General features: G+C 38.1%; 1 protein-coding gene across 1 annotated transcript in view; it reads right to left on the bottom strand.

Annotated features, from left to right (window-relative positions):
• LOC111004301 (ATP-binding cassette sub-family D member) overlaps positions 1-24085 on the bottom strand; it is a 49522-nt gene extending 25437 nt beyond the window's left edge. The window contains exon 1 of the mRNA XM_022275288.2: positions 23751-24085. The gene's annotated coding sequence lies outside the window, so the exon portion shown is untranslated. The remainder of the gene's footprint in view (positions 1-23750) is intronic.
• Positions 24086-24361: the final 276 nt, after the last annotated feature.

The raw sequence follows: 24361 nt of genomic DNA, 5'->3' as shown, positions 1-24361 counted from the left end.
AGGGGCAAAAATAGTCCGATTTTCTTTTCTCAATTTGTTAAGAGACCAAAATCATTTAGCGTTAACAAGATTTGATTGAAATAATAATAATAATTTAAAATCTATACATTTTGAAAGTTCAGTCCCAGTGGGCGTCTGCCTTTAATGCTGGTAACATTTCTTCGCTTTATTGCGATAATTTGAACACCATGAAATGTTTGTTACTAGCGACATAAATTAGAATGCAAATGATTTGTCAGAATATTATTACGACTTATGAATAAATTTGTTAAGGTAAACGAAAACAATACAACACATAATGGATAATTTATTAAAACATATTCATGTATTTACAAGAAACGTTTACACAGCACTTTGACTTCTGAGTTCACTTCCTATCGCGAAAGTATCTCTTTCAGGCACATCATTATTATACATTTCTGTAATTTATATTTATATAACAATAAGTTTACCAATTCATCTGGATTTTATAATTGTCCTAACCATATCTACTTTATTTATTAATAACAATATCACGAATATGAATTATAAATTCAACCTAAAAAAGAAAATAACTTTTTATGATTTTTAATTTTTAGACAAAAATATTAGATTTTTTAAATGCTCAAGGTTGACTAGTATAACGGGGCAAGGGACATCCGATGTTAATTGTTATCTCACATTGCCAGAAAACTCGCAAGTACCTTTTAATAATTGGTACGATATTTTATCGTATTATCGTCTGGTCTCTCCCAAGTCGTATTGCTTTGAAAATAGCAGTGGGCAGCTGACATACGAACTTGTTTTGTATTTGTTTATTAGGTTTTTGTTTCTATTTAATTGACGTCAAAATATTTTTTCTTTAGAATTTTATAAATTTGTGCTTGGGATTGTCCGGTCGTTGATTATTAGAATTTACGTTTACTTCAGGCTTAAAAAATATCTTTAAGCATGAGTATAATATTGTCCTCTTAAAATTGTGGGTCATCGTTCGTCATAGGAGGGACTAAATGGAAATCTCAACTATCCTCTAAGGAAAATTAGACAACGTACGTCTGATCTTGAAGAAAAATATTTTGTGATGTATGTTGGAAACTCATAACAATTACGTAAGTGAGAAGGAAATTTTAATATGTATGACATAGATTGACTAGCCGTGACGCAAAACCTTTAACCTACCCTCCTTCAGAGACTAATCTTGAGGATAATGAACATGGTAAATTTGAATCTGGCAATCTATACTAAAGAGTCCTTTTGAGCACAATTACCTTTTTTTTATTAGAAATGTTTTTTAAGGAGTTTCCATCGTGAATGCTTTCAGAAGTGAAATATTACTTATTTTACAGAATATTAACATTACATTTGAAAACCACTGTGGTTTATAGGAGCGTGACATTTGTATAAAAAAATAATTCTTCAACTAGTTTTTTTATGTGTTCTAAAAGTTCTAAATATCCCATAGCTGTCCTGTAGTCCATTTAACAACCGTGGCAATAAATACCTCAACGTTCTCTCACCATAAACAATATCCTTAGGCATTTGAAGTAAAATTTAAATTCTTTTCCACACGTTTTATTCACACACAGTGTGGTTTAGATTTATTTTGTTTATTACTTTTAGTTTAGTCATTCTGTTCTTGTATATTCTGTCCGCGATGCAAGACTGGTGGCCACAGGAATTCTATAGACCTACTATAGGCACCAGCCTCTGACAAAGATCGTCAATATCTGCAGTATAAACCCGTAAAATGCAATATTGTGAGGAGGCACATAAATTTATTATCATTATAGCCGTTGCATATTTTCGATGTATAGAGCCAAACTTGCATTACAGCTTCGGTCTACGCGTCAACATATTTTGTTTATGTCACCTCGAAAAATCTGGTGAATGCTATCACAATTCACAATGCACCGATAGCATTGTTCTTATAATTTTAACAGTATGTCATGGTCACTGTATAAATAAATCCGGTATTATAATTTACATATTATTTTGATTCTGAATACAATATGAAATTACTGAATGTTTAATTGGCCTCATTTAATCAATATAAAGTACCGTTTTTAAAACAATAATTATCTTTGTTCTAAAGTTCGAATGATAGCGAGGCGAGATAAAATAAAATTAATAAAAAATAGCACGAAAAAGGCAGCTAGTTATTTTTTTTTAAATTATAATTCCCTTCAGAATTCGTTATTATGATACGGTAAGGAATAAAACCTCTGACCTCCAATAGGCAGCGGTGGCGGAAGTTCGTGAAGCGACATAGCGATCACGACCGCTTTGTCAAGAGCGTACTGAATAAGAAGAAGAAGAAGGAATACAATCATAGCGGTAACTATGAAGAGGCTGTTTTTTTATTTATAGCACAGTTAAGGTAGAGAAGGAACAAGTAAAAGAAACCTAATATCGATAAGGTAGTGAACAGCACATCCCTATCTTAGGGACGGTCGCGGAACGAAAGTGCTATTGTGCGCAGACGCAGGACGTAACTAAGATGACTTTTCTATGTCAGTGTTACGTAACTAATCTGGGTTTGTAGATGCTTTACTAGAATGTAGAACACAGAATGCTAAATGATTATATCTTATTATTTAAATAGTATATAAGAACAATCATAATCGACCTAATATAAACCCTTGGCTAATAGCAACTATGTTTTTCTTTTTTAACGGCACAACCAGGCCATATATTTTTGTATGGCATTCATAATGACTTATCACGAGAACACATATCCAATCGTGTTTTTAGCCTTCAAAAGGATGATACATAAAGATTAAAACAATAAATGTTAAATCCACAACTGAGCTTTATTTAAGCCACTTTTTGACGCGTACCAGTACATGAGGAACCAGTTGCCGACTGAAGAATTTCCGAACCAATTCGAATCAGGGTCCTTCAAGAAAAGAGCGTACAACAATACTTCAAAAGACGGAAATGCAACGAATCCTCTGGTATGGTATACATAAGTATCAATCAGTTATCAAAAAATAACAATGATAATGTTTAAAATTGGCTCCTGATTGATGATGAAATTCTTAATTTTGGACTATTTCGTGGTCTCATTAAAAAGTGGAAACTCCAAACATAACATTGAAGTCAAAGAACGTAATCACTAATCTTATTACAGTGACTTCAAGGTATCATAAATCCATTATCCATTAAAAGATGAGTATTTCGTCTAGTCTTGCGTACATCTTGCACGATTTGCGCAAGCGCATACAATATTTCTCAACGTCCTTTTGTACAAGTGTTCGTTACTGACAATTATTAACGGACAAGTATAATTTGAATAGAAACTGAAAGTTTTTTTATGTCAAGGTAATAAAAAATAATCTAAAGATACAATAAAACATTAGACTATTATTAAATTTTATTTTATTTTAATTATTAAATTAAAGTTTCTATAAGAAGCTGAAATAAGAAATAATATGGCATTAGAAGGAATTCTTTTTGGAGCTTTTAAACAGCTATGATATATATATATATATATATATATATATATAGATATATATAAAGATATATATATATATATATATATATATATATATATATATATATATGTACCATCGCACCCCATGGTCACCTATTTTAGTGGGTACGTCACCGTCTTTTGAAAGATACTCTTCGTACTCTTTTTTATACTCCCAGGGAACCCCCATCGGAACAAAATTTATATCTACCGTCGTCATTTTCTAGAGGTGGGATCAACCATTATATTTTTCTTATATTTGAATTATCTAACTACGGAAGCAGTTAAAAATTAATTAAAAACACATAGTTACATATATGGTTACATAGAGCAGTTTGTAACGTGTATCCAAGCATAACATGCAATCTCCGCCAGCCATTACAGTTTTGTAAACTTCATTACTAATAGAATTTTCAATTATTTTCTATATAAGGTTAATTGTTTGAACTCAAATGTTATATGAAGACCAGCTTTGGCCTAATGACTTTAATGTGCGACCCAACGGAATTTTCTTTCTATGAGCGCAATTATCATTCGGTGAAGGCAAACATCGTGAAAAAAATGTGTCCGACAGAAGGCTGATAACCTTCTTGTCTATGAAATAATTATCGTATAAACCGATGCAATTGGATGCCAAGACCCATTTAGTTGTAGCGTAGTGTAGAATCGACTCCTAGTGAGGCTCTTCTGTGAGACCTTCAATAGAGTACTCCACCCTGAAGACCGGCAACGCACCCACTAAAAATGGGCATCCCGTCGGCTCGTTTGCCGCCTATTATATGAAAAAAGCAAGACTGGATTAATTATGATTGATATGAGTATAAAACGTATTATACTTTCTTTGAAATAACTTTCTAAAACAAACTTTTTCACTAACTTAACTTTATACATTCACTAACATGTAAGAATGTGTTATGTAAAAATTATTCTCAGGTACTGTAAACATTAAACAGAAGAACATTCAGAAGGAGGCTGCCTACGGCACGAAATCCTACAGTGCACTTTATTTTTCCCAAATATTCTTTTTATCGTATATAATAAAGTTTTTTCTGTTTCTCTTACTTAATTGTCAACGTCAAATTATAAAGCTCTTTTGGTCTTTTGAAGTCTGTTCCACCCCTTTTAAGTACCTACTTGGACTCAATTATTTCTACTCAAGACGGCATTTCGACTTTCTAGCATTCTACTTGACATTTATGAACTGCAATAAGAATCTCAGCTTATTACAATTCCAATTTCTAAATATATTGCCGTGTCGTAACTTCGTACAAATATCTATTGAAATTTTTCACTACACATAAATCGACATGTTGATCGCAATGTATTATGCCACAGACTTAAGCAACTATGTCAAGATATTGTAAATATTACAGTTTTATTAAATTTTGAAAGTTCTTATGTCTATTTTATAGTACAAGAGCAAAGAGACAGGAGTACCACCATTGACTATCCATAGGCGGCGGTAACTATGACTCAAAACTTGGCGAATAAAAAATTGGCTGAGAGTTTCTTGCTAATACTTCTTTCCAGAACTTGACTTACGAACTAGTTTTTTTTTTTTTTTTTATAGAACAGGGGGCAAACGGGCAGGAGGCTCACCTGATGTTAAGTGATACCGCCGCCCATGGACACCCTCAATGCCAGAAGGCTCGCGAGTGCGTTGCCGGCCTTTTAAGAATTGGTACGCTCTTTTCTTGAAGGACCCTAAGTCGAATTGGTTCGGAAATACTTCAGTTGGCAGCTGGTTCCACAGAGTGGTGGTGCGCGGCAAAAACTGCCTGGAAAAACGCGCAGTTGTGGAACGGCGGACGTCGAGGTGATACGGGTGGAATTTCGTATTCTGCCTCGACGTCCGATGATGAAACTCAGCTGCAGGTATTAATCCGAACAACTCCTCTGAACACTCTCCATGGTAAATGCGGTAGAAGATGCAGAGAGACCCCACATCTCTACGCAACGCCAAAGGATCAAGCCGCTTGGAGAGATTTTGGTCGTCAACGATTCGAACCGCTCTTCGTTGAATACGGTCAAGTGGAAGAAGCTGGTACTGGGGAGCACCCGCCCAAAGGTGGGAACAGTACTCCATGTGGGGCCGAATTTGCGCTTTATATAGTTGCAAGCGGTGGCCCGGAGTGAAGTACCGTCTCGCCCTGCTGAGCACACCGAGCTTTTTGGAGGCTAATTTTGCCTTTCCCTCCAAGTGACCGCGAAACTGAACGTCGTTCGATATGTCAACGCCAAGTATTCCAATGCTGGCTGTGGCTTTAAGGAGAGTGTTTTCGAAAAGAGGAGTAGCGACAAAGGGTGTTTTTTTAGCGGAAAACGCGCAAACTTGTGTCTTTTTGGGGTTAAATTGGACTAGGTTTAGTCTGCCCCAGTCAGAGACTCCACGTAGTAGGGTTTCTACTTCAGACACAAGTTTGTTCCGGTACTCATCGACATCTGCCCGAGAAATACTTGCCCGGCCAGTGTAAAGAGTGTCCCCAGTGCTGTCATCCGCATAGCAGTGAATGTTGCTAAGTTGCAACATATCATTGATATGCAGAAGAAACAGGGTCGGGGATAAAACACAGCCTTGTGGGACCCCAGCGTTCACGGGTTTAAGGTCGGAACATGCTCCGTCGATGACGACCTTGATGCTCCGATCGGCCAGAAAGCTGGAGATCCAATCGCATAATTTCTCGGGAAGCCCATAGGCTGGAAGCTTCGAGAGCAGTGCTCTGTGCCACACCCGATCGAAGGCTTTCGCTATGTCCAAACTAACCGCTAGAGCCTCCCCCTTGGACTCAATTGCCTCCGCCCATCTATGCGTAAGGTATACAAGAAGGTCACCAGCCGAACGACCACGACGAAAGCCGTACTGAGAGTCACTTATCAGCTGGTGGCCCTCCAGATACTCCAGGAGCTGGCAATTAATAATGGATTCCATTATTTTGGAGAACAAGGAGGTTATCGCTATTGGCCGATAGTTGGACGGATCGGAGCGATCGCCTTTTTTAGGGATCGGATGTATCGATGCGATCTTCCAGCACTCCGGGACAGTGCCAAGCGAGTACAGGTACCGGAAAAGGCGCGTTAAGACCGGAGCCAACTCAGGAGCACAAGTACGCAGCACAATTGGAGGAATACCATCCGGCCCGCTCGACTTATGTATGTCCAAGGAAGATAATGCTTTACGGACAGCACGTTGCCGGAATGTAACTTCCGGCATCGAAGAATCACACCGTGAAATGCTCGGTGGTGATCTCCCTCGGTCATCCAAAGTCGAGTTGGACGCGAAGAGACAGCCTAAAAGGTCGGCCTTCTCCTTCGCAGTGTGGGCCAGCGAGTCATCCTCCCTGTGCAATGGTGGAATGGAGGGCTGACAAAAATTCCCTTGGACAGCTTTGGCTAGAGACCAGAAGGCTCGAGTCCCCGAAGGGAGTTGGGCCAATCTCTCGCCAAATCTGGCAATGTGCTCTGACTTTGCTTTAGTGATTTCCCGTTTGAAGGACCTGGAGGCTGAGTTATATGCTTTTTTGAGTTCGCTGGTATTAGCATCACGAGATTTCGCCGCTTCTGCCCATGCCTTAAAGCATTCTCGCTTTCGACGCGAGGCTGTCTTGCAAGAACGCTTAAACCAGGGCTGAGACTTGCCACCGATCGGCACCGCAGAAAAAGGAATAAAGAGTTCCATTCCCTGCAGAACCACTTCGGCGACAGAGGCAGCGACGGAATCTGGAGCTTCAGACGAAAAGCAAATAGGCCCCCAAGGGTAGGACGCAAAGAAAGACCGCATCCCGTCCCAATCTGCTGACTTGTAGTGCCAAATACGGCGAAAACCCAAAAAGCGCGACCGCGAAGGGCGCGTAGATGGCACAGTACTCCGGACCACACAATGATCCGATGAACCCAATGGCGGGTCAACGGAGACTTGATAGTTCTCCGGATGCGAAGTCAGCAGAAGGTCCAACAAAGAGGGTTTATGACCGTCCACATCTGGTATTCGCGTAATCGCAGGGACCATTTGTGTCAGGTCGTAGGCTAAAGCAAAGTCGTGAAAGGATCTTCCCGCGTGATCGGTGGTTTCAGAACCCAGCCAATCGGCATGGTGGGCGTTAAAATCGCCAAGTATCACGATTTCGGCGGTAGGAACCCTTTCAAGCAGGGAATCTGTAGCCATTTGGATGTGCTCGATGAGTCGGTCAGTTTCGTCATTTCCGCTATGGGACCTATACAGGCACGCATAGAATCGCGGATGGTCATCGCAGTCTATGCGGAGCCAGAGGTTAGATAGGTCCCTTCCTTCAAGCGTCCCAAGGCGACGAGAACAGATATCCTCTCTGACGTACACGCAAACTCCCGCCCGCGGCACAAATGAATGTTCCAATTTGTACCCCGGGTAGGAGAGGTAAGAAGTATCAGCCGGGGAGGATATCTGAGTCTCAGTGAGGAAGAATAAGGCCGGCTTCGCAGATTCAAGGTGAAAGTGAACCGCGCTTAGGTTTGTGTTGAGCCCCCTAACATTGGTGAAGTCCACTGTGAGCGTGGAAGGGGTTGCCTTCGGCGAATTCTTCCGTTTGCCCCGAGATCGAAACCTAAAACTAGAACTGGATGTTTTGTTTAGAGCGCAGTTTTTGCCCACCCCAGAATACGAAGGGCAGCCTGTGCATCCACCACCGGATACTGATTGTTCCGATGATGGACGCCCAGAGGGGGATTCTCCACGCGTGGTACCCCCCTGGGGTAATCTTTCTTTAAACTGCACCGTCATACTCTGGGGAAGGGGGGGGGGATGGGCTCCGGGAGTCTCACTCACCGAACGAAACGCGAGTACAATAAGATAAACCTATTGCATCACTTCACGCCGGTTTTCTGTGAGACAGTGGTACTGCCCCGGTCGTGCCTGCCCATTTGGCTGAAGCCCGAAAGCAACAGCATGGCACTCCCACTAGTAGTAAATGTAAATCACTACTTAATTATTCTACGTCGTAATTTTTCTGTAACTGGGCAATAGGATAGTTGATATGAAGTGTGACCTATGACACTCACTTGTTAGAGGGCTCACAACAGCGTAGCCCGCTTTTTAAGAATCTGTACGTTCTTGACATTAAGTCGATGAATTAAAATTGAATATGAAAACAAAGTAATGTCTACGCATAAGCGACCCCCTAAGCTCATAATTGCCATAGAGAAATTGATGCTTTACTTTGTACCTTCACATCCGAATAGTATTTTATTTAACAATAGTATTATTGCTACATAAAAACGTCGGTACGAAACTGTTGTAAGCAATATCCTACATGCAAGGCTTACAAAAGAATACTAGTTCATTGAATATACATCCAACATAACATTACATACTTTTATATCCTTTTTATTGTGTTTAATAACGTTTTTTTGCTCTCTTTTAAGTGTCGATGTCATATTGTAAAGCTCCTTTGGTCGTAAACAACAGCATGGCGGTTTTATCATTATGTTTTCACCGTATCAGCAATTAATTGATGCGCAATTGGGTTTGAACGCATAAACACATGTTTAAACACTAGCCTAACTTTAGTAACATTCTGTAGTCACGTACGTACACATATAAATTTAGATTGCACACACAATTGATAAATTGGTTCCAATGTGTACTTTCAAAACGCATTTAAGTAATATATTTCATACTTACAATAATAGCCATACAATAATGTAATTAACGATTAGGACATAGAATTGTGAACGTGCTCGATTTTGAATCTTTAAATTAAAAAATGGTTAATGTTTATTTGCCAATAAAACAGTAGCTCCACAAAGCAAGTGATCACAATTTCTACTATTACTTTCTACTATTCTGTTCTACTATTCTATCTCTGGTTCTGACAGCCTTCTGTGTCTGACACGTGTAACGTTTTGTATTTGGGACTTTCGCACAAAGAAACAGAATTCCTTTAGTGCAACGCCGTGATTCGAACACACTACCTTAGGTTTGAAGGTCGCATGTTCAAGCCACTAGGCCAACACTGTTCTATAGTGCTTTTTTATTTTATTTATTTATCTATTATTAAAGTACACGACCTCATGTATAATGCAATTTCTACAGAATATATGGATAAGTAGCGTTTATTCTAATTTATTCGCGAAGAATTCGAATGAAGCTGCCTGATTTCCTGGGTTGGTTTGTGCAGACGGAAATTGGACAATTCTGCCGATTTTGAATTGGAATTATTCATAAATCAGGGACGACTGTTAATATCCTGTTTTTTAACGTTTATTATACGAGTAACAACATATCTTCGATCGTGAAATGCCATAATATAAAAGGCCGGCAACGCACTCGCGAGCCCTCTGGCATTGAGAGTGTCCATGGGTGGCGGTATCACTTAACATCAGAGGAGGCTCCTGCCCGTTTGGCCCCTGTTCCACAAAAAAAAAATTTAGTCACTGATTATACTTTTAGTATTTCCTGCACTAATGCAAGGTATCAAGTAAATGATCTTTGAGTAATATTAATGCGTTGCGAATGGAGCGCATATCTGGTATCACTCCATAGATCACATATCCGCATATAATTTTTTACGCCCAAGGACTTACATTCTCTGAAGGCTCGCAAGCGCTGCCGGCCTTTTAAAAATTGGTACGCTGTTTTTTACAAGTACCCTTAATCGAAGTTCGGAAATACTTCAGTGGGCAGTTGATTCCATATAGTGGTGGGGCGAAGCAAAAACTTTCAGTTTAACCTGTATTCCGTTGAAGAAATCCGAGCATTCGTTTTCATTAGATTCTACGCGTATATGTATATTTTATGTAGCTGAATTTAAAACGTGCGAATGTAATGAGTCAGTGCAATATTAGTCTATGTTTGACCTTATTCTTCTTTACTATGTTAATAGCATCTCAAAGCTATTTGCAATTTATTTTAAGTAGGTTTTATGCGGATTATAGTTTTTTTTTTGATATGAATAATTAGTGTACATTAATAATTTGGATAAGTGCTATTAACATACTTATTAATAAATGAAATCAGGAGGTTTTTTAAAATATAGGCACAAAATGTATTCTTATTACAAATTACCAATGCATGATTTATTTACAATGTAAAGGTCATTAACCTCGAGTTTCACTAACAAAAACAAATAGAAAGGCAATATATACCTAGCTATAACTATGTCACTATGTCAGACTCGTGCGCGTAAGGAATATCGCAATATTTCCAAGTAAATTTTCATAATAAAAAGTTCGTCGCACACTATTATGTCATAAGTTCGCGTGAGCTTATTTAACGATAAATACCTATTTAGGAACAGCAGCTGTAACCGTGTTTTATAAAGTATTAAACGAAGAAAACATACAAACAAAACGTTTAATACAGTATGGCAGAAATAACAGTAAGTTGGTTATTGTTCCATCATCATTGAATGGCATGGTGAAAATTAAAAAAAAAGTGCCGCTAATAAAATAGATAGTAAATACTAAACAGTACGAAAGCAGTCTTTAAAATGATGGTCACTATTATAATCAAAAAGCCTTCGCCGGTTACTAACATGAGCTTTCAAGTGTTCTCTACATACAGTGCAGTGTTCGCCGAGTAGCGACAAATTTAATTTCTTTCGAACGGTGAAAGAAAACATCGTATATAGAGAATAGGTGATCAGCCAGCTGGCAACAAGAGGCTGATCACCTATTTCTCCACAAGATTTACAAATGATCATGAACAGGTACAGAAATCTGAGCGTAAAAAGGTAGCGCCACTGATTTTTGACTGAAAAAACTGAATTTTTCCTCTTAACGTGACAAATCACGTTAAAAGTAAATCTGGAAAAAAATTATGACCCAAGGTAGGACCCAATAGGTCAAGAGAAAAGGCTGACAAATCTGTCAATGCTTAATTTATATGGTAAATAAATACAAAGAAATATAAATGTTGATAATTTGCAAGCAATTTTTATTAGCAAAAACAGTTCCTTATTTAACTCTATTTCAATCGTTAATTAGCTGTTTACGAATAAAAATTACATTGTAATCCTCTCCCTTGTCGACGTACGCCCTTATAAAAACTTTTGATTTTGACAAATGTATTGTTCATTACTTAACAACCAACTTCTCAGGAGTATTCTTCATTGCTAGTCGTTTTATTTTAAGTTGCCTGCCGCCCCTCTTGTGATATATGTATCTCCATTTTGTTCGGTCTATAGCTTCTCATAGCACAGCTGTTATGGAGAAAATCGTGACATTCGACCTTGACGACGAAAATAGGCGATATGACCCATCTATGATATGTTATGATATGTTTCATCACATTGACAATGCAATAAAAGCCAGATTACCTACTAGTTTATAAAATAAATAATAAAATAAAAAAGATCAAAGATACAATCTGAGGTCAAGAATCTGGTTGCAACGCCCCTGGATTATTTATTTATTACGTTTATGTCACATAACATGTCAGTTGATCGAGCAACAGGGCGACTGACATACTTAGGTACTGTCGTTTCGTGAACAACACTGGGAGTTTATAACTAAAATTTCCTTTAAAAATATACTTAAAAACAGTAGCGGTGAGTTTATTGCAGTAAATGTAGAAGGATTTAATATGTATTTTTTTTATAAATGATTTTGATTTGATTTGATTTGACATACTAAGCGGTATTGGATAGGTCGGAACGAGTTTAGTTAACTTTCTACAGTATCATACATTTAACGCCTCTCTCGATATTTTCTCTAGCAAGTAATTTGCAGTTAACTGTGGTTTGCGTACAGTTAATCGTAGTGCAAGTCGAGATTTTAGCTCGGCAAAGCTTTATACACAAACTTTCTACAAAACTTTTAAAAAGTCCGTTTTATCGGCTTCGAAATTAACCTGTACTGGGAAGAAACTTGATAGTTATTTTTAGGAGATAAATATATTTCAGAAAGTTTGTATAGGTATATATGATTCTTAACGTTTAAAAAAAATATTTTGCATAAAAGAACAATAAATTGTACGATTTCAGCAATTGAAGTCACTTCAAAACTTAATTGAATCCAAAAACTAAAAGTAAAAACTTGTTATATATTACGACTACGAGTAGAAACAATAAATAAGCCGAACGATACATTTTACATACCGAGACTCATTAAACCTCTGACCTCCAAAATATTTGATCCTTAAAACTAAAATTTAAGGTTCCAATAACAAGGAAAATCATTATTAATAGAAGAATAACAATTTTAAAATTATCTAGCACAAACATTAAAAATTAACGAGAAGCTAGTATACACTTAATTATGCATGAATCATAGGAGACATCGCTAATTACATTAAGCTCCAATCAAGGAAAAAGACTTAATTGTATTGAAATTATATCGGACACGCGACCGAATGATTTTTGAGGTTAATGTAACTTTAATTTATCTTTTAATGTATATTTAATTCAATCATTTGTCTTATAATCGCCTCAATTTTAACTGTTTTAAGATTATCTATTTTTAATCTTGGGATATCATATTTCAAGCACATTGTATTACGAATTTATTAAGCGTTAATATTATTGAAGAGAGTTCGTACGAAGCTCTCAACAATATTTTATAGAAGAGTTCTCACTTCCTTCGTACGTCGCGAACCAGATAACCTAGACAAAGTTGTAGTCGGCAAGGTGGATGGCAAACGGCCGGGGAGCAAATCGCCAACGCAGTAAGCACCTTAGAGTAACACTGCGTCCAGCAATGAAGAATACCTACGAAACTGACTCAGAAATGTGTAGGCCCAACTTGCCTGTTATATAAATTATATCACTAGTACCTGGATGATCGTATTCATCTTTATAAATTGTGTTTTTTTGAAATTATATTTAAGTACGAAGTTTTTATTTGACTGACATCTTTAAACGAGCAATTTTATGTTTAAGTTGATAAAACACGAATAAAATTACATTTTCTAGAAATGATTTCTAGCTAGATCGATTTATTGCCCCCGAAACCTCCCTTATACTATATAATTTCTTGAAAATCGTTGGAGCCGATTCCGAGATTCCAATTATATATACATACCTACTAGCGGATCCGACAGACGTTGTCCTGTCTACACGTCTTTAATTTCAAAATTTCAATTTTTAATAAGCCATTTTGATGAAAATTATTATTCAAATGTTATGAAAATATCTAACGATCCAGCACATGGTCACACACGATATAACACAATGATAACAAAACTTTTTTTAAATTTCGGGACAGACTAAAATTAAAACTCGAATATTATTTAAAATTTGACACTGCGATGGTAGCGCCGTCTGTCGGATCCAATGTAAAACATTCCAAAATCAACAACAACTAATAAATTGAAAATTAATTAAAAAAAACATTGTCCAGCGGACAAAATTGTGAATCATTCCCAGATCCCCTTGAACACACACAAAAAATTTCGTCTAAATCGGTCCAGTCGTTTAGGAGGAGTTCAGTCACATACACACGCACACAAGAAATATATATATTAAGATATACAAGAATTGCTAGTTTAAAGATATAATTATTATTAAATGATTAACTTATTTAGTCTACTATTTCGTTCTTATTAGTGCCCTTTAGAGGCTTGAACATAGTTATAACATAACAATTAATAAAGAGACTTACATAAATGATCATGCAAATCTCATCTCATCATATCTTCAAAACAATTCTATTTAATAAATGAAAACAATAAATTGAAGGTTCGTTTATTGATAACAAGTTCACAATCAGTTTCATAAATATAAAACCCTCCAGTGGTTTGCGTTGTTGTAAATGCTTACTTACGGTCAAGGATTGATCCATACCAATTTTAAATAAAAATAAATAATTGTAAATATTTTGTAATTAAACGCATTTTATGTTAATTACACGTAACGCAATACTTGTAAATATAATAAAATTGCGTAAATATGTTAATATTCGCCCTTGCAAACAAGTCGAAACAATTATTTTCCAGATCCAGTAGTTTTTTTTTAATAAAGCAAAGAAGATTGGAGTAATATAAGGGCCATGGAGTGTTTTATTCTTCGGTTTAAACTTAAATACAAAGTTAATAACGCTGTAATACAAAGCCTAAACATAGCAGACCTCATAACATATTAAAAAATTGAACTAGAAGTGGGCCGGGAACATTTCCCGCGTTTGTGCTGACAAATGGGTAAAAGGCCCTCACTTGGAATGACCCATCGGGCGTTCTGGGAACATGGAATAAAATACCAGGGATTGGAAAGGGGTGGCGAGGATGATAGTGAAAGAATCTCCTCCATTGTTTTTGTTGCCAAGCCACTCTTGTCATAATCGATCTTATTCACAAGAGCATTAAGCATTTAAAACATTTCTAACAGACTTAACCAGTGGAATTGTGGCCAAACGTCTGTATATAAAAAGATACATCGTCTAACGTTATCTTACCATAACTATAGTCTTCCGGTCCAGTAAATAATGGGGGTATAATGATAGAAAATCATGTAGCGTGATAACGGAAACATGCAATCCAATAAGTACATCTTAAAACACAGCCTTACGCAATATATAATGTCAAGAAAGTTTGGTGACACGCAGTAGTCTTCATAAATTATATATCAAACGTTTCATCATCGGGCGTAGAGGCAGAATACAAAAAACATCCGTACATCGACGTCCGTTGTTTAAATGAGAAACGCCTAAGAAACAGTTATGGCCGCGCACCGTCCCTATATGGAACCAGCTGCCCACTGACGTATTACCGACTAATTCGACTTAGTGTCGTCTTAATAAGAGCGTCTACATCTTAAAAAGCCGGCAAAAACTGGCGAACCTCACAATGTGACGCTATCACTTACCATCCGTAGACCGTAACCGTATGCAATAAAAAAACTTGTAAAATGTCCCTCTCTCATCTCCTGAATGCCTCTGGTAAGTCACCACCAAACAGCGATGGAACGGTGAAATTGCTTACTATGCGAAAGACTAAAATTTTGGGAACTTACTATATGTAAGTTCCCATGTCGTTATCTAACACGTTTCGCAATAGGCCAAGTACTCAGAAACGAAAATATCTTCGTTAAAGGCAATTTAAAAGCTTAAATAATCCTTTATTACTTACTTAACGACTTAATTAACTCAACAACAGAGAGATGTAATAAAATTAAATGCCATTGTGGGCGAATTCTTTACGTTAAAATTTAAAAAGGTCATGAAAATATTCATCTCGTTAACGACAAGGAAGAGGCAGCTAAAAAATTAATGTGTATTATTGAGGGGCCAAACTTGGTAAAATTATTATTCCGGTTTTAATAGTACCTGTAATTATCTCTTCGGGAAATTACCGTAGTGATAAGTATAAGATTTCTTGACACGGGCCTAGTGAGAAGTTTAAAAAGCATAATACATATGTGAAAGTAAAGTGTCAAAATGTCTCCCTCATAGGTAATAGAAACTACGTTATATTGGACACTTTCTTATGCTAAATATCTTCTTACTAAATTAGGTGAGACTTATTAGTCTTAAGTTATGACTAGCGTGAGCAGACATCCAATTTTAAACGGGCTGTCCCTTTTTCCAATTACGAGTACCTGTGTCCCTGAAATGAACTGTGGGACACAAATTGTCCTGTTTTGAGAAAGCGTGCAATTAGAGCAGAAGAAATTGAAAAATAACGTGCCAAGAGTTTTATTTAAATTTGAATCGTCACCAGCAATATAAAAACAAATTATGTTCATCTGATAAACTAACAAACATTTTATATATACGTACCTATATTTTGTGATTCGTAACTTTTAAGCCAACTTTTTATAAAAGATGTTCTTTTCATTCCCCTAAATTAAACAAATGGCCCGTTTTGAGCGCAAGAATAAATGGTAATTTTAGTGATGACTTAGGAGTGCTATAATAATTGCCAAACGCGAACTAGGTACTAATAAATCAAACACTCCGCCAGGGACGTAAGTGACACTAGCACGTCCTTTTTTAGTGTTGGCAAATCAATTTTTTTGGGGTTGCTGCATCTGGCGCAGGATAAGACGCGGTTCAGAGAACTGACGGCCAACCTCCAGTAATGGAGTGGCACTTGAAGAAGAAGAAATCAATTTACAGCCTCCGGGGCTTCTTTAAGTGACGCGAGGAGTGTGATGATCCGACCCCGAGGTGCATTAGAGCCCTACGTAGTAATTCCATCTGCTCGCTATGGACGGAAGACGGTAGTAATCTTAATAAATCCGTACCGCACGCACCCGCTTCTCCGCTATTGCGAGCCCAACTCTGGGGTCAACAGCGGCGATATAATGTTTGTCTTCAGATGGTAGCCATAGAAAGCCGAACAATTTAAGTTTTGTTCGTACATGTGTGTACAAATTACGATAACATTCACAAAATAAAAAAATTTCAATGTCATCAACATTTATCAGTTAAATAATACGGCTTGAATGTCAACTTTATCAAGATAAGTTCATTAATCATAATTACACTGAAAAAGAAAAATCCGGGTATGTAATAGGAATTTTAAAAAGTCTCGCTGGTAATTTTCTTGAATTTTGACTCATCCGATGTTTAATTATGACCGCCACCTTTGACACTCAAGTCAAGAGCTCTCGAGTGTGTTACCGGCATTTTAAGAATTGCTCTTTTCTTGAAGGACCCTAAGTCGAATTAGTTCGGAACTACTTAGTAAGTAACAATCTAAGCCACTGTCGATGTTTAGGTATGACATGCCGGTTTCTTCACGATGTTCCTTCACCGTATGTGTGCCAATTGGGTCCACACCCGTCCCTACCATTGATTCGAAGCCACAACCTCAAGGTTGAAAGTCAGTACTAACGATTAAACTAACAGTGCTCAAGAGTATTCCTAATTATACTAGACCCGTCTGTCCGTATGACCTTTATTTAAAAATTGGCTAAGTTACCTTTATGAATAATGTATGACTGTGAGTTTAATAAATACTGCAGATGCAAATTTTAGCGAAAGGAAACTTCAAGGAATAAACAAATGCATTCGATAGATTTACTTAAATTTGAAATATAAATTATTTTTTGGCTTCCGTTTCTTTGCTTATAAGAAAAAGATAATGCGAGTCGCGTAAAAACAGAAAATTTAAAAAGATTCTATGATTGTTTGGAAAACCAATAATTAGGAATAATCTGTGTTAACCGTTTGCCCCCTGTTCTATAAAAAAAAATCAGACGTTTTTTAAAGCTATACACGAAATCCCCAGAAGTAGTTTGAATGAGCGAAATTGGACATTATTTCAAAAATTTACGGTTTAAATTTGCTGCATATGGACTATTCATTAATCTCAACAAAAGGTTTCTTAAGAGGCTCTTACAAATTACCGGGACGGATAAAGGATAACTTCAACAAAGTTCTTTAATGGAATATTTTTTTTTAATTTCAGAATTTAAGCATGTTGTTAGAGCCTTTAATTGGTCACAAAGATTAAGTGAGATGTCTTTACTGTATTTAGCAGACAAATTTCCGGAAGCGTTTAATATCTCTTCGCTTGAAGAAGATAGGAGTTTCTCCGGTTGTAATATTTCGAAAAATTAGAAAGTTTTTATTCTTTTTCCTTACACACTTTGAGGGCCCCCGTGGCCCGGGGGCCCCGTATAATTGATACGGCAAATACGGCGGTAGCTACGCCCCTGATACAGCCTCATAAGATGATCACGTGCACAAATAAACTTTGCTGTATTGTTTTTTCTGTTATAATAACAATTCAAGACAAGCATTATAAATAAAACCTTTCAGGGCCAATAATGGTGCTAGTCATAATAATACAAGTTTTTTTTTTACATCTAAACGAGACAATCACGAGAATATCGTATCATGGTGTTAGTATTTCGTCAGCACAAAAAACGCGTTGCAGCAACAGCAGACCTTCAGTTACTCCCTTCACTGCCTAGATATCCAAAATCAAATAGTAGCATTTGCGGAGGTTTTGTAACCTAAACAGGTTTAAAGTACTTAGACCGGAATATACTTGATAGGCTTTAATTATTTTATTCGTACCTAAGTCACTAGTAAGTCTTAGAAATGTACTTATATAAAGCCCAGTCACGCGTGTTTAATTTAATACACAGCTAATACCGATAAAACAATTTCTGCCGCAAAGTAGTCTATGTATTTGTTCAATAGGCCAACGACCAACCAGGGCATTGCTGTTGCATTGTATCTTATTTACGACAGTACAATTGCACTTGAAAGATCGTGATACCTGTCATGGATAAACATTGGGCCATCCACAAACACGCTAGGCGAATTATAATATATATGAACAACAATTGTAGATTCATCTATACGAATTTACGGATGGTTTTGAGGAAACCCACCCAGCAGTAGGCCTTTTCCATTCCTAAAACATTGAATGGAGCAGTACAATTCCTGGCAAACAGTTGGCCTGCGTTAGCCTTAAACTCATTTAGATGTTCATATTCATACTAACAGTGTGTTGTATGTGTATGCTGTAAAATCTTGATAAGTTGTATGGTGAGATATATAAATAAAGTTTTGGCTCTATAAAAGATGGCTATCATATTACTAATATATAATTGGCAGATTTGTAAAGACTGTAGATTTGTAGAGTACTGTGGTTAATTAAATATCTTAAATATTTAGGGAAACTCTAGTGGGTCATCCAACAATCGAAAATATTCGACTCCAATTTTTTTTTTTTTTTTTTTTTTTTTTTATAGAACAGGGGGCAAACGGGCAGGAGGCTCACCTGATGTTAAGTGATACCGCCGCCCATGGACACCCTCAATGCCAGAGGGCTCGCGAGTGCGTTGCCGGCCTTTTAAGAATTGGTACGCTCTTTTCTTGAAGGACCCTAAGTCGAATTGGTTCGGAAATACTTCAGTTGGCAGCTGGTTCCACAGAGTGGTGGTGCGCGGCAAAAACTGCCTGGAAAAACGCGCAGTTGTGGAACGGCGGACGTCGAGGTGATACGGGTGGAATTTCGTATTCTGCCTCGACGTCCGATGATGAAACTCAGCTGCAGGTATTAATCCGAACAACTCCTCTGAACACTCTCCATAGTAAATGCGGTAGAAGATGCAGAGAGACCCCACATCTCTACGCAACGCCAAAGGATCAAGCCGCTTGGAGAGATTTTGGTCGTCAACGATTCGAACCGCTCTTCGTTGAATACGGTCAAGTGGAAGAAGCTGGTACTGGGGAGCACCCGCCCAAAGGTGGGAACAGTACTCCATGTGGGGCCGAATTTGAGCTTTATATAGTTGCAAGCGGTGGCCCGGAGTGAAGTACCGTCTCGCCCTGCTGAGCACACCAAGCTTTTTGGAGGCTAATTTTGCCTTTCCCTCCAAGTGACCGCGAAACTGAACGTCGTTCGATATGTCAACGCCAAGTATTCCAATGCTGGCTGTGGCTTTAAGGAGAGTGTTTTCGAAAAGAGGAGTAGCGACAAAGGGTGTTTTTTTAGCGGAAAACGCGCAAACTTGTGTCTTTTTGGGGTTAAATTGGACTAGGTTTAGTCTGCCCCAGTCAGAGACTCCACATAGTAGGGTTTCTACTTCAGACACAAGTTTGTTCCGGTACTCATCGACATCTGCCCGAGAAATACTTGCCCGGCCAGTGTAAAGAGTGTCCCCAGTGCTGTCATCCGCATAGCAGTGAATGTTGCTAAGTTGCAACATATCATTGATATGCAGAAGAAACAGGGTCGGGGATAAAACACAGCCTTGTGGGACCCCAGCGTTCACGGGTTTAAGGTCGGAACATGCTCCGTCGATGACGACCTTGATGCTCCGATCGGCCAGAAAGCTGGAGATCCAATCGCATAATTTCTCGGGAAGCCCGTAGGCTGGAAGCTTCGAGAGCAGTGCTCTGTGCCACACCCGATCGAAGGCTTTCGCTATGTCCAAACTAACCGCTAGAGCCTCCCCCTTGGACTCAATTGCCTCCGCCCATCTATGCGTAAGGTATACAAGAAGGTCACCAGCCGAACGACCACGACGAAAGCCGTACTGAGAGTCACTTATCAGCTGGTGGCCCTCCAGATACTCCAGGAGCTGGCAATTAATAATGGATTCCATTATTTTGGAGAACAAGGAGGTTATCGCTATTGGGCGATAGTTGGACGGATCGGAGCGATCGCCTTTTTTAGGGATCGGATGTATCGATGCGATCTTCCAGCACTCCGGGACAGTGCCAAGCGAGTACAGGTACCGGAAAAGGCGCGTTAAGACCGGAGCCAACTCAGGAGCACAAGTACGCAGCACAATTGGAGGAATACCATCCGGCCCGCTCGACTTATGTATGTCCAAGGAAGATAATGCTTTACGGACAGCACGTTGCCGGAATGTAACTTCCGGCATCGAAGAATCACACCGTGAAATGCTCGGTGGTGATCTCCCTTGGTCATCCAAAGTCGAGTTGGACGCGAAGAGACAGCCTAAAAGGTCGGCCTTCTCCTTCGCAGTGTGGGCCAGCGAGTCATCCTCCCTGTGCAATGGTGGAATGGAAGGCTGACAAAAATTCCCTTGGACAGCTTTGGCTAGAGACCAGAAGGCTCGAGTCCCCGAAGGGAGTTGGGCCAATCTCTCGCCAAATCTGGCAATGTGCTCTGACTTTGCTTTAGTGATTTCCCGTTTGAAGGACCTGGAGGCTGAGTTATATGCTTTTTTGAGTTCGCTGGTATTAGCATCACGAGATTTCGCCGCTTCTGCCCATGCCTTAAAGCATTCTCGCTTTCGACGCGAGGCTGTCTTGCAAGAACGCTTAAACCAGGGCTGAGACTTGCCACCGATCGGCACCGCAGAAAAAGGAATAAAGAGTTCCATTCCCTGCAGAACCACTTCGGCGACAGAGGCAGCGACGGAATCTGGAGCTTCAGACGAAAAGCAAATAGGCCCCCAAGGGTAGGACGCAAAGAAAGACCGCATCCCGTCCCAATCTGCTGACTTGTAGTGCCAAATACGGCGAAAACCCAAAAAGCGCGACCGCGAAGGGCGCGTAGATGGCACAGTACTCCGGACCACACAATGATCCGATGAACCCAATGGCGGGTCAACGGAGACTTGATAGTTCTCCGGATGCGAAGTCAACAGAAGGTCCAACAAAGAGGGTTTATGACCGTCCACATCTGGTATTCGCGTAATCGCAGGGACCATTTGTGTCAGGTCGTAGGCTAAAGCAAAGTCGTGAAAGGATCTTCCCGCGTGATCGGTGGTTTCAGAGCCGAGCCAATCGGCATGGTGGGCGTTAAAATCGCCAAGTATCACGATTTCGGCGGTAGGAACCCTTTCAAGCAGGGAATCTGTAGCCATTTGGATGTGCTCGATGAGTCGGTCAGTTTCGTCATTTCCGCTATGGGACCTATACAGGCACGCATAGAATCGCGGATGGTCATCGCAGTCTATGCGGAGCCAGAGGTTAGATAGGTCCCTTCCTTCAAGCGTCCCAAGGCGACGAGAACAGATATCCTCTCTGACGTACACGCAAACTCCCGCCCGCGGCACAAATGAATGTTCCAATTTGTACCCCGGGTAGGAGAGGTAAGAAGTATCAGCCGGGGAGGATATCTGAGTCTCAGTGAGGAAGAATAAGGCCGGCTTCGCAGATTCAAGGTGAAAGTGAACCGCGTTTAGGTTTGAGTTGAGCCCCCTAACATTGGTGAAGTCCACTGTGAGCGTGGAAGGGGTTGCCTTCGGCGAATTCTTCCGTTTGCCCCGAGATCGAAACCTAAAACTAGAACTGGATGTTTTGTTTAGAGCGCAGTTTTTGCCCACCCCAGAATACGAAGGGCAGCCTGTGCATCCACCACCGGATACTGATTGTTCCGATGATGGACGCCCAGAGGGGGATTCTCCACGTGTGGTACCCCCCTGGGGTAATCTTTCTTTAAACTGCACCGTCATACTCTGGGGAAGGGGGGGGGGGGATGGGCTCCGGGAGTCTCACTCACCGAACGAAACGCGAGTACAATAAGATAAACCTATTGCATCACTTCACGCCGGTTTTCTGTGAGACAGTGGTACTGCCCCGGTCGTGCCTGCCCATTTGGCTGAAGCCCGAAAGCAACAGCATGGCACTCCCACTAGGAAGGGGGTTGACTGATTGCACTGGTGAAATAACCTCTTTCACAGGTTATTTCACCAGTGGGCGATGGGGTCGTCAGGTCCCTACGCCTAAAAATCCAATAATTTGCTAGATATAATTAATGCAAATGGGCTGACCCAATTGTATATAATTATCTATTATTGATGTAATTACTTAAGTTGTCAGTCATTAAAATTGTTAATATTGTCTTATATAATAAATTCCTAAAAAAATTAGTTTGCTTAAAATTTTTTTTGCTTAAAATTGTTAAAATTTATAAAAATAATTAAGTGTCATGTAATTAACACAAAATTTATGGAGCAAAATAACGTTTTGTTCAGATAAAAAAAAACAGTAAGCCAACATGGTCCAAGACTATGTCCTTGTCTCACTAAATACACAGAAAATAAATTTCTTTGTCTGTGAAATATGAATCACTCACTGTCTCTTTGTTAACTCACTGTATACAATTTCAATCAAACAGAAAAGTTCCAGCATTTCTTTAGTGCACATAAAATGAGTAACAGTAATTTTTATACAAAATGTATATTTGATGTCATTAAGTAATACCATCATCTTATATTGATCAACACACTTCATCACATTTATAGGTTGAGATTAGCAGGTCTAAATTTTTCTGTAGTGCTGGTACATGTTTTATGATTTTTTATATTATTAACTCAAAAATATGACATTAAATATTTACACATAATGTTATTTTTTTATGTTAATATATATATAGTATATTTTCCTAATCACATTGGGTAAAGAGATAAATGCTTTATCTGCTTAGGTAGTAATTTTAATTATTGTTGATAAAATATTTGGATATCAAAGTCCAAGTCATAATTATGATATTTTTTTCACAGTATATAAAAATAATAATATAAAACAATTATTTAACTAAAAAGTAATCATCAAGTTTTTTTACATATTTATATAGAAATATAAATTAATTATAACAAATATGTAAATATATAATAACCAAGGGTAAATTTATCCATCACATCTGAGATATTATATGCAATTTAAGCTTGAAAATACATTTATCATAATCTTAAAAATTAAGTGGTTATTTTTGGCGAAAATAAACATCATATTCTATAGAATTACTTCATGGTTACAAAAATGTAAGATTTTTTCTATTATCAAAATACAATATAACTTTATAAAATATTGAAAAAGTTTCATATTTTACGTAATCAAAAAAAGAAGCACAGCTATTAGCCTTATAGTCATAGACAAAGACTTTTGCATTTGATTAATAATATAATATATAAATACATGCTCAAATAATAGAATAATTATCGTAATAACTCACCAAATTTTCTGTTAATTAAAATCTGCCTCCGTAATTCCAGTCCTCGTGTAATTCTAAATAAAGTTAGGATTGTGAGAACTTTAAACCACAGGGTAAGTACTTGTTATTGTTAAAACAAACTCGGCTTATTTATTTACACTTTCCTTGGCCGTTATAGTACATTGGCGCAATGCGTTGTTTTATTAAAATAATTTATTAAACACTATTGTATTTTAATATTCTGTTATAATTGAATAAGCCGAAGAACATAAACTAGTGGACCTTTACAGATCTGCTGTACTAAATACTAATCAGAAGAACACAACGCACAGTAAAATATTTAAAATGTTAAATGAAGTATCTTTCCGTATCTATTCCATACGTATATATCTCCTACGGTTTCCGGAATACCTACCCACTACTCTGCGAATTGCTATTGGTTATTGGAATCTTTGTATTATTGGATACCGCATATCTACCAATACCATCTTGATTTTTCAATTTAAATCTAGAACGTCAAACAGCTGACTTAATTGTCACTTGATAGATGACAGTATACCTAGTTCATACACAGACTAAAAATTATTGACAGATTAAATTAATATAATAATTTTAAGTTAATGTTATTAGGT

Source organism: Pieris rapae, chromosome 18 (assembly GCF_905147795.1).
Source record: "Pieris rapae chromosome 18, ilPieRapa1.1, whole genome shotgun sequence".
Taxonomy (NCBI): domain Eukaryota; kingdom Metazoa; phylum Arthropoda; class Insecta; order Lepidoptera; family Pieridae; genus Pieris; species Pieris rapae.
Note: the sequence above shows the minus strand (reverse complement) of the source record. Positions and strands in the feature narration are given on the sequence as shown.